Source organism: Haliotis rufescens, unplaced genomic scaffold (assembly GCF_023055435.1).
Source record: "Haliotis rufescens isolate VD_foot unplaced genomic scaffold, xgHalRufe1.0.p SCAF_18, whole genome shotgun sequence".
NCBI classification, from domain to species: domain Eukaryota; kingdom Metazoa; phylum Mollusca; class Gastropoda; order Lepetellida; family Haliotidae; genus Haliotis; species Haliotis rufescens.
The window spans coordinates 31,289,238-31,302,041 of record NW_025963868.1 but is presented as its reverse complement, the minus strand read 5'-3'; positions in this window follow the sequence as shown (position 1 = coordinate 31,302,041).

The window sequence follows — 12,804 nt, the reverse complement described above, 5'->3', positions numbered from 1 at the left end:
ACATTATGTAAACAACAATCATTTTGTAAAACATAAATTTTTCAATAAATATTACATTTACCTGTTGTATTTGTTATTTCTTATTTGTGATCATCACACAGCTCATCTTTTCATAGGTATATTTTCATTAATCTGAAACACTATATTCATAGCATCTTGGCACTTACTAATTCAAGTAAGAAGGGAGCGGGTGGTCCTGTCGTCTAAGGCCCTGCATTTGACTGTTGCCATGGCTCTGTTATCCCTGATACGTCCTGATTTTAATCCTTTGTTTGTCACCACCGTGTTCGTGGAGGTCACAAAAGCAGTTAAGACATACAAAAACGTATTAAGTTGACATGCCATGATCTTTCTGAAATACATTTACAGTTTAAATAAGGTTCTTAAATTAACTGGGGGCACGGGTGGCCCAGTCGTCTAAGGCGCCGCAATTCGCTGTGCACAGTTGCGTCCCTTGGGCACGCCAGAAACCTATGATTGCGGATTCGAATCCCGGTTCGCCCCAATTATGTCTCTAGGTTTGTCAGCACCATACCCGTGCTCGTGGGTTTCACCGAAGTGGTAAACGTCTGAGGCCTGCATCACTTCGGGCTTTCCTCCCACATTAAGCTGACACGCCGCGATATGACTGGAATACTGTTAAAAGCGGCGTTAAACCCAACTCTCTCACTCACTCACTCATAGCACATTCAATATGCAAAACAATCCCTCGTACAGCTTTAAACCTGACCCCTGACATCATGGAACAATTCTATTGACATCTGGTAAACATGCACAATAATATTAAACAACATTATCCAGATTTAACGTTTACCGTATAACTCTAATTGTTGTTAGCCCTAAAAGGAAAAAGACTTTAGACTTTAAACACGATTTCACCTCTAGTGTAACTCAAAATGCAGACGCGCCTCTTCTTGATATATTTATGAATCTTTGAAGGTAAGTTGAGGTCTCATTAAAATATAGTAGCTCTTGAGGAACTGATACTTGTATAATATAAATAATTATTAATAAAAGCAACAAATGCCTTTCCATAATCATAAGAAATCTCCATATCGAGGATGTGTTTATGAATCACTAATTAATCGTGATGATACCGGTAATCGCGAAAAGATTAGGGTAAACTGCTCCACCAGTAGCACCCATGCAAACACATGCAAAGGCAAATCAATTGTTCAGTTGAACAACGACCAAGGAATCACACAAAAAAACAAGTCCCAGTTATGACCTATTAGTAATGTGTCAGTTCAACAAATGAAGTATGAACTTGGACAAGTCGCATACCACGACATTCTTTTAAGTTCTTACGTTCCCATAAGACATTCACAGAGTTTGGTCATCATCTTCTTGTTGTGAATAATGTTATGTAGCAGTAGAAGCTGTTTTAAACTTACTTGTAGAACGAGGGTTGATTGATACTTTTGAGCCTCACGTAAATGGGATTGTGTAATAATGTTGTGGACATTACCGGATATCATATAGGAAAACAAAAAACTTGAGTGACCTCAACAAATTGTTTCTCTGTGATAAGTCAGTAAAATCAGCAAGGTTCTCTGACCTTTGGAAAATGGACATGTGGAATGTGAGCAGAGATTTCTTATGAATATGGAAAGGGATTTGTCGGTTTATTTATCTGATATGGAATTTGTTCTAATTACCACTAGGCTACACCACTTTCGGAGCACGAAAAATTACCTCCGGATATAATCAAGAAAAATATGTTGATGATACAGTTTTTATATGCGTTCGTAGTGCGTATGCATTACTGGTGTTTTCTGGAGAATCCGGAGTAGAGTAGACGTTTCACAGTACAGTTGCTTAGTGTTGCCGAGGCCCCCATTTGAAAGACCAGCTGATGCAAAACATCGTCCCGGCCGCAGGTGTCGATATTACATAATGTGCAATAAATGTGGAATGTTATTACACGGGTGATCACTGTGTAGGTACCTAATACTGACACGTTCGATATATGTACATCTTGATCTATATACATAATGTCAAAACTGTGATTAAATAGCATGAGGTCTCTGAAAAGATTGGTTTTAAGGCTTGGTTACTTGACTGACAGTAAGTCATCGTACCGGACGATGTTGACCGTTCCTCATAATGTCAGTCACTGTATTCTATGGTCCAAACTCGATTATTTATAGGCCGCCACCATATAGCTGGAATATTGCTGAATGATACACGTTTTGTTCCGAAACGACGGAGGTTGCAATAAGAAATAAATGCGCATTTAGATTTGTAACAACACTCAGTGTGTCACAATCTGTGTGATAAGCAGATATTGGAACAGATTCTAAACCTACGAGATCAATCATGTTCAGGACATTCGCAGGACCCAGGCTCTGTTGAATATAGAAAATAAACAGCCAATGATTACTGGTGTTTTCCGGTTGATCATTCGACATCATGCAGCTCATCTGCGTGTTCGACGACCACATTTTATCCCACGTTTGACTGAAAGCCAGAAGTGCAGACAATGTAAGCACTGGACGAATAGAAGAAATGCATGTGGAATGTCGCCTTACGAATCAAGTTCACCTTATACTTCCTTGACAGGCGGGACAGTGTTTGGAGAAGTACGTACGTCTGCAAAAATGAGAGGTTTGGCGGTGGTTCAGTTTTGGGTTAGGGATGAGATCATAATGGCAGATTACCACATCATCCACAGGAGGGTCACAGAACAGTACTGCCGTATAAAACATACTTGCGGCTAACGTGCTGCCAACTGCACGTTTCACCTTCAAATTTGATAAGACCATAGTCGGATTGTCACAGCGTCCTTGCCTCAGCAGAACATTGCTATATGACAATGACCAGCACTATATCACACATTAGCCTTCACTGGGCCTTGTGCTTCATGGGATTAGGATAGGAAACCCAAAATGACCACTGGTTTATCAAGGGCGTACCACGTCAATCAACGAATGTTTGTTGAATCGTGGTTGGTATTCCCGTTATATAGACGCACATGTAGCAAATGCATTCTGAGCTAATGGCGTTCACCTCTGTTTTACTCCAGGACATGAACTCGTGATAATCGTGATTTGTCAAATTCTTCCTCATTATGATTCATTCATAACCAGTATTTGTATAGTTACTGTATATTTGTCCACAGTCACACATGTACACGCAAAATTAATGTTACGGGACAATAAAAGTATAATGTTCAATGTATCAAGTATTTCCTTCCTGTAGGAAACCATTAGTTCCGGTATAACGTGTTATGTCATAGCTAGTGAAATAACAATTATATACGTTCAGGTAAATATAGTATTTCATCATTAAATAGGACATATAACATACACAAACTGTTGTTTTTTCTATATTTTATTTCTAAAATTGCTTCAAACATATATATAAAATAGTTGATTGAAAGAACCATCAACCTTTCATGATATGATAGAAACGAAGCATTCGACATGACTCATGTACTGTAACAGGAGTAACATAACTAATCATAATTTGAAACACATAGCGAGACGGATATATAAATTCGAAAATAACGGATGATAACAAGAACATGTAGAGTTATGGTAATGGATGGAAAAGAGACAGGAAGAACTAGGTTAAATATGACAACTTGACAGAACATGTTGGCGGTGCAAGACGGTTTCATGATCCCCGACGTTTTGAGAGGTGAGGTGAGGTGAAATTGGGTTTAACGCCGCGTCCAAGATTATTGCACTTATATAGCGACGTGCATGCAAGTGTGGCTGCTTGTACACCATGCCGCAGTTTAACATGAATACCCCACTCAGACACAGTATACTGACTCCGAGCCGACCAGTGCTTGTTTTAGCCCCTTAATGCCGAGCGCCAGACAGGGTAGCAACAAGTACAATCTTTTAACGTCTTTTCGTATGACGCGGCCGGGGATGGAACCCCGGACCTTCCGCTCTCCGGGCGAACGCTCTACCACAAGACCACGGAGGCGGTCACTTTTTGAGGGAGTATATAAACCCAGGTAAAAATAAACGGATCACACACAAACATTAAAAAATATTAATAACATGATGACTGTAAAACTTCACACACTCAATTGTCTAGACACAATATTGCAAAGCCACAAAGCTACTTTTCATAGATGTATCAGGGTAGATTAGCACTGTTTCAGTGGAAGTTGGAATCAAAATGAAAGTATAGAAGAGAAGAGTTAGGTACCTCTAAAACTTAAATGATAGATTGAACATATTCACAGTTACTTTTGCCTTTTATAACCACTTAGGGTTACCATATTTGGTTGAAATTTCCCATGTGTAATGATACATGTATATATGGGTTATGTCAGAATTTGCAGCACCGAACTATTAATCTTACCACTTTTACAGGTGTTATGATCTAGTAGGGTGTGACAATAGAGCCAGTAGAATACCGAGCAGTGATTAGGTTTTTATATTTGAAAGGTCGCACACCATCTTTCGATGAAATAAAAGCAACTTATGGGGAAGATGCCCCATTATATGACGTTGTTAACAGTTCAAGTGTTATCGGACATCTGTGGAAACAGCTGCCATTCCTGGTCGCCCCCATTCAGCCATTGATGAGGACACTATCAATCAAGTGGAGACCGCCATTTTGGCAGACCGACGTATAACTGTTCGCCAGTTAGCACAAGATGTCAAGATCAGTGTAGGGTCTGTGGAACAAAATCATCCATGACAATTTGAACATGCATAAGGTGTCTGCACGATGGATTCCCAGGTTGCTCACACCTTTCCAAAAGCAGGAACGAGTCAATTGCTCAAAGGATCTTTTGGACATGTGCCAAAAAAACAGGCAAACGTTTTTGACAGACTTATCACACAGAATGAAACATGGGTCTCTCACTATGATCCTGAGACTAAAGTTCAGTCGATGCAATGGAAACTTGTGGAGTCACCACCCCCAAAGAAAGCACGTGTCCAACCCTCTGCAGGCAAGGTCATGCTCATGGTGTTTTGGGACCAGCACGGAGAAGTGATGATGGATTGCTTGGCAAAGGGGTACCACAATTACAGGAGCTTATTATGCTTCACTGCTGCGGAAATTGCGGGACGCTATCAAGCTTAAGAGGCGTGGCATGCTGACCAAGGTGTCCGTCTCCTGCAAGACAATGCTCCAGTTCACAACTCTCATGTTGCCCAGACAGAAGCGCGGCCCTGTGGCTATGAAATCCTTCCACATCCTCCTTACTTTCCTGACCTTGCACCATCTGACTTCCGCCTCTTTCCAACGATGAAGTCAGTTTTTAAGGGAAAACGTTTCACAGATGATGAAACACTGATTTCAGAAGTCAAGTCCTGGTTTGAGACGCGAAATGAGGGCTTTTATAAGCGAGGTCTCCATAGTTGCATAAAACGATGGGAGAAGTGTGTAACTCTTGCTGGTTCCTATGTGGAGAAAGACTAATACCTATGCCAAGTTTCATTCCACTAGGTCCATCGGAAGTGGGTCAGGGGAAATCTTTAATGAACATCCCTCGTATCCTTTACTACAAAACTGTGAAATAACCTCAAAACTCAACCAAAAATAAAGATGTCAATCATACTCTCCTACAAAGCAGCTGACTCAAATTACATCGATTTTACTATGTTTCCTTAAACCACTGACAACCCTCTCCCCCATATGACAATTATTGTTCTAGTAGCACCTATCACGTGGTTTATTATGGGTACTCTGCCGTCTACATTCATCCTCATCATCTCTCAGGTTATCGGGGGTGCCCGGAGGTAGGAAGTACTAGAAGCGCTCGTAAAATCGTTAACACATCGCCAACTCTAAACTACAAGCTGACGAAGAGAAAGTTGTAAACTACCACATGATATTCTGTGGTAAAAATATGCAGAAAGCTCCTACAGATATGAACTATACAATACAGATAGCTAGAAGCATGCTTAAGTTTTAACATGGTTGCAGGTGTCATTTGTAGCATCACTTGATCTGTAAACAAAATAAATAAACAAATCGTGACAAGAAGCCACATTTGATACCGTAAAGGTTATAACGGTGTTATTGGTTGGTTGGTGTGTTGTTTTACGCCACACTCAGTAATATTCCAGCTATATGACGGCGGTCTGTAAATAATCGAGTCGGGACCACTCAATCCAGTGATTGATATCATGATATCCCGTTAGTCGCCTCTTACGACAAGCACAGTCGCCTTTTATGGCAAGCATGGGTTGCTGAAGATCTATTCTACCCCGGATCTTCACGAGTATGCTGTCGAGGCGCATTGCCCTAAAATGGACTATCAGAGAGGATGAACCTGTTGATTGTCTTTCAGTCAGTGGGTGATGTTGTCATTGGAGAATGCATACACTGAAAAGGGGCAAATAGAATTGGAATGCATCCAGCCTGTTCCAGTCAGCTGTGATGCCCTACATGAACAGTTTGTAGCTGTTCCCACTGACAAATAACATAATCATTATATGTAAGCCTAAGAACATTAATTGTTTTTATGAAAGACCTTAATGTAGGTGACAGATCAAATATTGCCAAATATCTGCCGAAACCATGCATCAATACTGTCAACTTTTAGCTTAACCCTAAAACCTTATGACATCTCCTTTCCTCTCTAGTTCTGGATTCTAAAGCACCATAAACATGATTACAAAGAGAGATATTGCAGGGTCCAGCAAATAATAATAGTCCACTTGTAGAGAGCCATGCACGCAAGGTAAATGGATCAATGTGCACTCGGTTTGCATTCTTATATAGCTCCCTTGGGAGTAAACAAGAAGGTTACCAGTCACATTAACATCTCATCCTACCGGGTATCCATTCACTGCTGGGTGAGCAGAGGCATATTTTGAACAAAGTCACTTGCCCAAGGACACACCGCATTTTGCTACATGTGCTTCAGTCTGGGGCAGGACTGAATTTGTCAAAAATAAAAGCAAATGTCATCTGAAATTTACCGAGAAAAGGAGATGTATAGCCGAATGTGGTTCCGTATTGTAAATATCATACAATGGTGACGTCACAACCAAATGACATAGCTAATGTCTCTGCTACTATTTGAGGTGAGGTGAAATGGGGTTTAACGTCGCGTCCAAGATTATTGCACTTATATAGCGACGTGCATGTACGTGTGTGTGTTTGTGTGGCTGCTTGTACTAGTCTGGACTGATGCCGATTTATAGTGCTAGCTCACTGAGATACCATGCCGCGGTTTAACATGAATACCCCACTCAGACACAGTATACTGACTTCGAGCCGACCAGTCCTTGTTTTAGTCCCTTAATGCCGAGCGTCAGACAGGGTAACAACAAGTACCATCTTTTAACGTCTTTTGGTATGACGCGGTCGGGGATCGAACCCCGGACCTTCCGCTTTCCGGCGGACGCTCTACCACTAGACCACGGAGGCGGTCTCTCTGCTACTAAAGCTGGTAAGCAGTACTTTACACAGTACAGTACACTGGTCATTACTGTTTGGGACTGTCACGCGAGATGGCATCTGGCTTAGGCACATAGGGCAACAGGAAAATTTTTGTGTCTTTTAGCCAAGGTCACATGTAGTTAACCGTTAGATATTTGACTTGTGACTATCGAGACAGATGCTATATAGAATTTAGTGTTTGTTTGTGTGTTGTTTTACGCCACACTCAGCAATAGTCCAGCTATATGACGGAGGTCTGTAAATAATTGAGTCTGGACCAGATAATCCAGTGATTGATATCGTCAGCATCGATCAACGCAATTGGGATACGATGACATGCATCAACCAAGTCAGCAACTATCTCGTGCTGACTCAGGGGTTTGAGTATAAAGCTCTCTCTACTAAATACAGAGAACATGCCCGAACGTGTCACCCGTGTGCAAAATACGCATAATGGAAAGCGCATATTAAATCTCCAGTAAGTGAACGCGTCACTCGGCGGCCATGTTTTAAGTGTGTGAACGACTCGAGAGTGTCTGTGTGAATAAATTATATGTTTATTCAAGATATTTTTCTGTTCATTATGAAGAGTTGTGATTCTACACCTTATGTCATGTAAGGCTGTTGTATAAAGCAAACCTTATGTCCTCTTTCTTTGACTAAACCATATCAGGGCTAACAGGTATAATGGGATACATATGTTTGGGTAAATGGGAACATTGAACAAACTTCGCATTTGATCTCGTCACCAACCAGCTCACATAGTCAATACAAGGAAGTATGAACTATTTCATATGTTATTTCTATTTTGACAACAACATGTGTCACGCTTGTCGAGAGGCTTCCTTGTGTTTATCATCTGGTGCATTTTTGTGAGCTTGTGAAAAGGAAGTTATACATTGTACCAAGCTCAACTCTCTATGTGTAAAGTACACATGACTGAGCTATCACACGGTTTTATCGTGACTGCCATAATTATCAAAGACACACGAGTAGATAATGACATTTCTACTTTTAGGGTGGTCAGATAGCCTAGTGGTTAAAGCGTTCGCTCGTCACGCAGAAGACCCGGGTTCGGCTCTCGACATGGGTACAATGTTTAAAGCCCATTTCTGCTGTCCCCCGCCGCGATATTGCTGTAATATTGCTAAAAGCGGCGTAAAACCATACTCCCTCACTCACTCACTCACTCTGCATTTAACTATAATTGCACACTAAATTGAATGAGTGTGTGAGTTGGGTTTAACGTCGCAATTGTAGATGTGTTTTCTGGTGTTTTGAGGATGGGTGCAGTATCTCATTATAGTATAATCCATTTGAACGTGTTCAATGTTTGGTGAGGGAGTGAGTTTTGTTTAACGCCGCTTTCAACATTATTCCAGTTGTATCAAAGCGTGTCAGCTTAATGTGGGAGGAAAGCCCGACGTGATGCAGGTCTCAGACGTTTAAGACTTCGGTGAAACCAACGGGCATGGGTAACGGGGATGACGAACCTAGACATATGATCGATGTGAACCAGGATTCGATCCCACAATCAAAGGTTTCTGGTGTACTCAAGGGACACAATTCTGCACAGCGAATCACGGCGCCTAACACGAGTGGGCCACCCGTGGCCCCCACTTAAATAGAAACTTAAACACAATACATCACCGTCACCGTGCTCTAGCATGAGAAAAAGGGTTATACACATAAAACAAAAGTTGAAAGATGAACAGCTAAGATTAAATTGCAGGCAAGTCAACTTCAACATAATTAAACATCATGAATGTTGAAGCTGATACACGTGGATCACATTGTGTGTTCTAGTACTGTACTGACTTGTGTCTAGGGGGCCAGGTATGAAACCGTGAGACAGAGACACAAGGCATGAATGAACATTTACTTTTCTCTGATATATATTTGGGTAAACTGAGCACATTCTAATCTTGCTCCTAATGCTACTCAAGTATGTAATGTTTACGTTCCGTATTATACTCAGAATATGTGTTCCGCTGCAATATGGGATCCGAGTATTAGTGTTACCGGAAACCGGAAGTCAGGAGTGTGTACGATCAGTGAATAAAAAACAATCATCATCACCTCGTGCTCTCGTGGTTAATTACAATACATCACAAAGTACATCACATGGTACTGACGCCTGAGTTTTGAGTGAGTGAGTTGGGTTTAACGCCGCTTTGAACAGTATTTCAGTTATTTCACGGCGTGTCAGCTTAATATGTGAGGAAAGCTCGAAGTAATGCAGGTCAAGGAGTATACCACTTCGGTGAAACCCACGAGCACGGTTTTGGTGCTGACAAACCTAGAAACATAATCGGGGCGAACCAGGATTCGAACCCACAATCATAGGTTTCTGGCGTGTCCAGGGGACGCAACTCTGCACAGCGAATCGCGGCGCCTTAGACGACTGGGCCACCCGTGCCCCCAGTTAATTTAAGAACCTTATTTAAACTGTAAATGTATTTAAGAAAGATCATGGCATGTCAACTTAATACGTTTTTGTATGTCTTAACTGCTTTTGTGACCTCCACGAACACGGTGGTGACAAACAAAGGATTAAAATCAGGACGTATCAGGGATAACAGAGCCATGGCAACAGTCAAATGCAGGGCCTTAGACGACAGGACCACCCGCTCCCTTCTTACTTGAATTAGTAAGTGCCAAGATGCTATGAATATAGTGTTTCAGATTAATGAAAATATACCTATGAAAAGATGAGCTGTGTGATGATCACAAATAAGAAATAACAAATACAACAGGTAAATGTAATATTTATTGAAAAATTTATGTTTTACAAAATGATTGTTGTTTACATAATGTTGTATAGGAAATATAAGATAGAAGCTTCAAGGTTACAAGCTACCGCCTCGATCATTCTCTGAGAACTAGATGCGCCAATATGTACACTTATAAACAAACATAATCAATATAAAACTGTTGAAAAGAAGAACCATGTTCGGAGGTCTGCAACTGCCACAAGCTATGTTCTATAATACTGTTAAAAGCGATAATATTTCATAAATGTTAATGTCAATGTGATCCTCCGGTTGATATATCGAAACAATGCATATGACACGTCAGGGCCTCAAGCTTTCCTTGCATCTCACATCGGGGTAAACGTTTCCCTTTGGCGTCTCCATCACATGAGGCTGTACCTGGTACTTAGGTGTTCTGTAGAGGAAGCTAAAAGATGGACAGACGTGTGGATGTTGAACTGTTCCCTCACATTAAGCTGCACCTGGTACAGTGTACGTGTGTAGAGGAAGCTGAAGGGTTGAGACACGTGTAGATGGGAAACTGTTCCCTCACATTAGGCTGCACCTGGTACAGTGGACGTCTGTAGAGGAAGCTGATGGATGGACAGACGTATGGATGTGGAACTGTTCCCTCCCATTAAGCTGCACCTGGTACAGTGGACGTCTGTAGAGGAAGCTGAAGGGTTGAGACACGTGTAGATGGGAAACTGTTCCCTCACATTAGGCTGCACCTGGTACAGTTGACGTCCATAAAGGAAGCTGAAGGGTTGAGACACGTGTAGATAGGAAACTGTTCCCTCACATAATGCTGCACCTGGTACTGTGGTTCTCTGTAGAGGAAGCTGAAGGGTGGAAAGATATCCCCTTACATTACTCTTCACCTGGTACTGTGGTCCTCTGTAGAGGAAGCTGAAGGGTGGAGAGACGTGTAGATGTGGAACTGTTCCCTCTCAGGAAACTAATCCTGGTACTGTGGTCCTCTGTGGAGGAAGCTGAAGGGTGGAGAGACATCCCCTTACATTACTCTTCACCTGGTACTGTGGTCCTCTGTAGAGGAATCTGAAGGGTTGAGACACGTGGAGATGGGAACACGTGGAACTGTTCCCTCACATTAGGTTGCACCTGGTACTGTGGTCCTCTGTAGAGGAAGCTGAAGGGTTGAGATATGTGTAGATGTGGAACTGTTCCCTCAGTAGTCGCTCATAATCATGCAAGGATAAGGCATCCTCGTCGTTGATGGCAGCACAAGGTGCATCACTGATGTCACAGGATAGTCTCTCGCCCACCACAGTGAGATATTCACCAAATCTATAATTACAAGGTAAAACGTATATCACAAACTGTACATATGAAATTGACTTGCACAAACAGTGAAGGATACATGTATGTTGTTTAAATACGGCTGGCAGGACAACCTATTATATGAAGGGAAACAAATTATCCATCTCCGACTTAAAACGAACACAACTTTAACATTTTCCCACCCTTCTGTACAAAACGTGCATAACATTCATTCATTTGAGTAATTACCATCACAAGATACAAATGAAAATACAGCCATTGTTTTATTTAACTATTGTGTTATCATTGTCTCAGGTAACTCAAAATTATGTTCCTTCACATTCAATAGAAACAGGAGAAATATCGGTGGATATGAAGTTACCCCAAAACCTAATTATAACATACAACTCACGTATTTCACCTGCAACAATACAAAATGTTTGTACCTTCTGCTGTGACCATCTGAAAGTAAAGAAACGTTGTACGTGTCAAATTCTTTAACGAATGAAACTTCGCGCAAAACATATATTTTCACAAAAAAGAAAACACTGACAAAACAAGACTTCAGCATTCCTTGCTACTTGGCAAAAGGTCGACATAAGGTTGATTGACTTGTAAGAGAGTAATTTGTTTCCTTACCTTTTACGTCCTTGCAGACAAGAATAGCAACTGCCGCCACCACAACCGCCACAGCCGTGAGCATGACAGAGTAGACAGCTACAAGAGGGGCGATGTCGTCTACGTTCACCTCTTCTGGTGTAAGACAAAAGTTACACACATGTATAGTCAATATGATACTTCACAAGAAAATGTCTACCGTGCAGTGACATATCCCATTAGGGATTAATGTCGTATGAAATGACAATTCGTATGACCACTACAACTATCCGTTTCTCGAACAGGTTATGATTTACGATGGCTCACTAATATGTTTGAAAGGTGTCATCAAGAGAACATATTATGGCTTTTAAAATAACACGATATGACTTCGGGTTGTCTACTGATATATGAAAACTATTTAACAAATTTTATGATGGTTATTGTATAATTGTTATTGTTTGATCTAAATATCCAAATGAATAATCGAGGGATTTCTGTGCATTTTAGGTAATCAGGTAATCATTTCGCATAAAAGTATAATAAAACATTTGTTTAAATATATTAACCTAAAATGCGGAACAGTAACATCTATAAAACGCTTTCACAAATAGATAAGACCATTCGCATGTATGTATACTAACGGGAAAAAGTAACTGTGCTTCATATGAAGTGATCTATATGTTACCTAATTAAAAATTGAATATTGTTTGGACATTTGTCTGACCAATTTTTTATCAAAACAAATTCATTCACAAAACCCATAATTGGGAAAGGAGACACAGAAACACGCCCTAAAAAGGGGTGC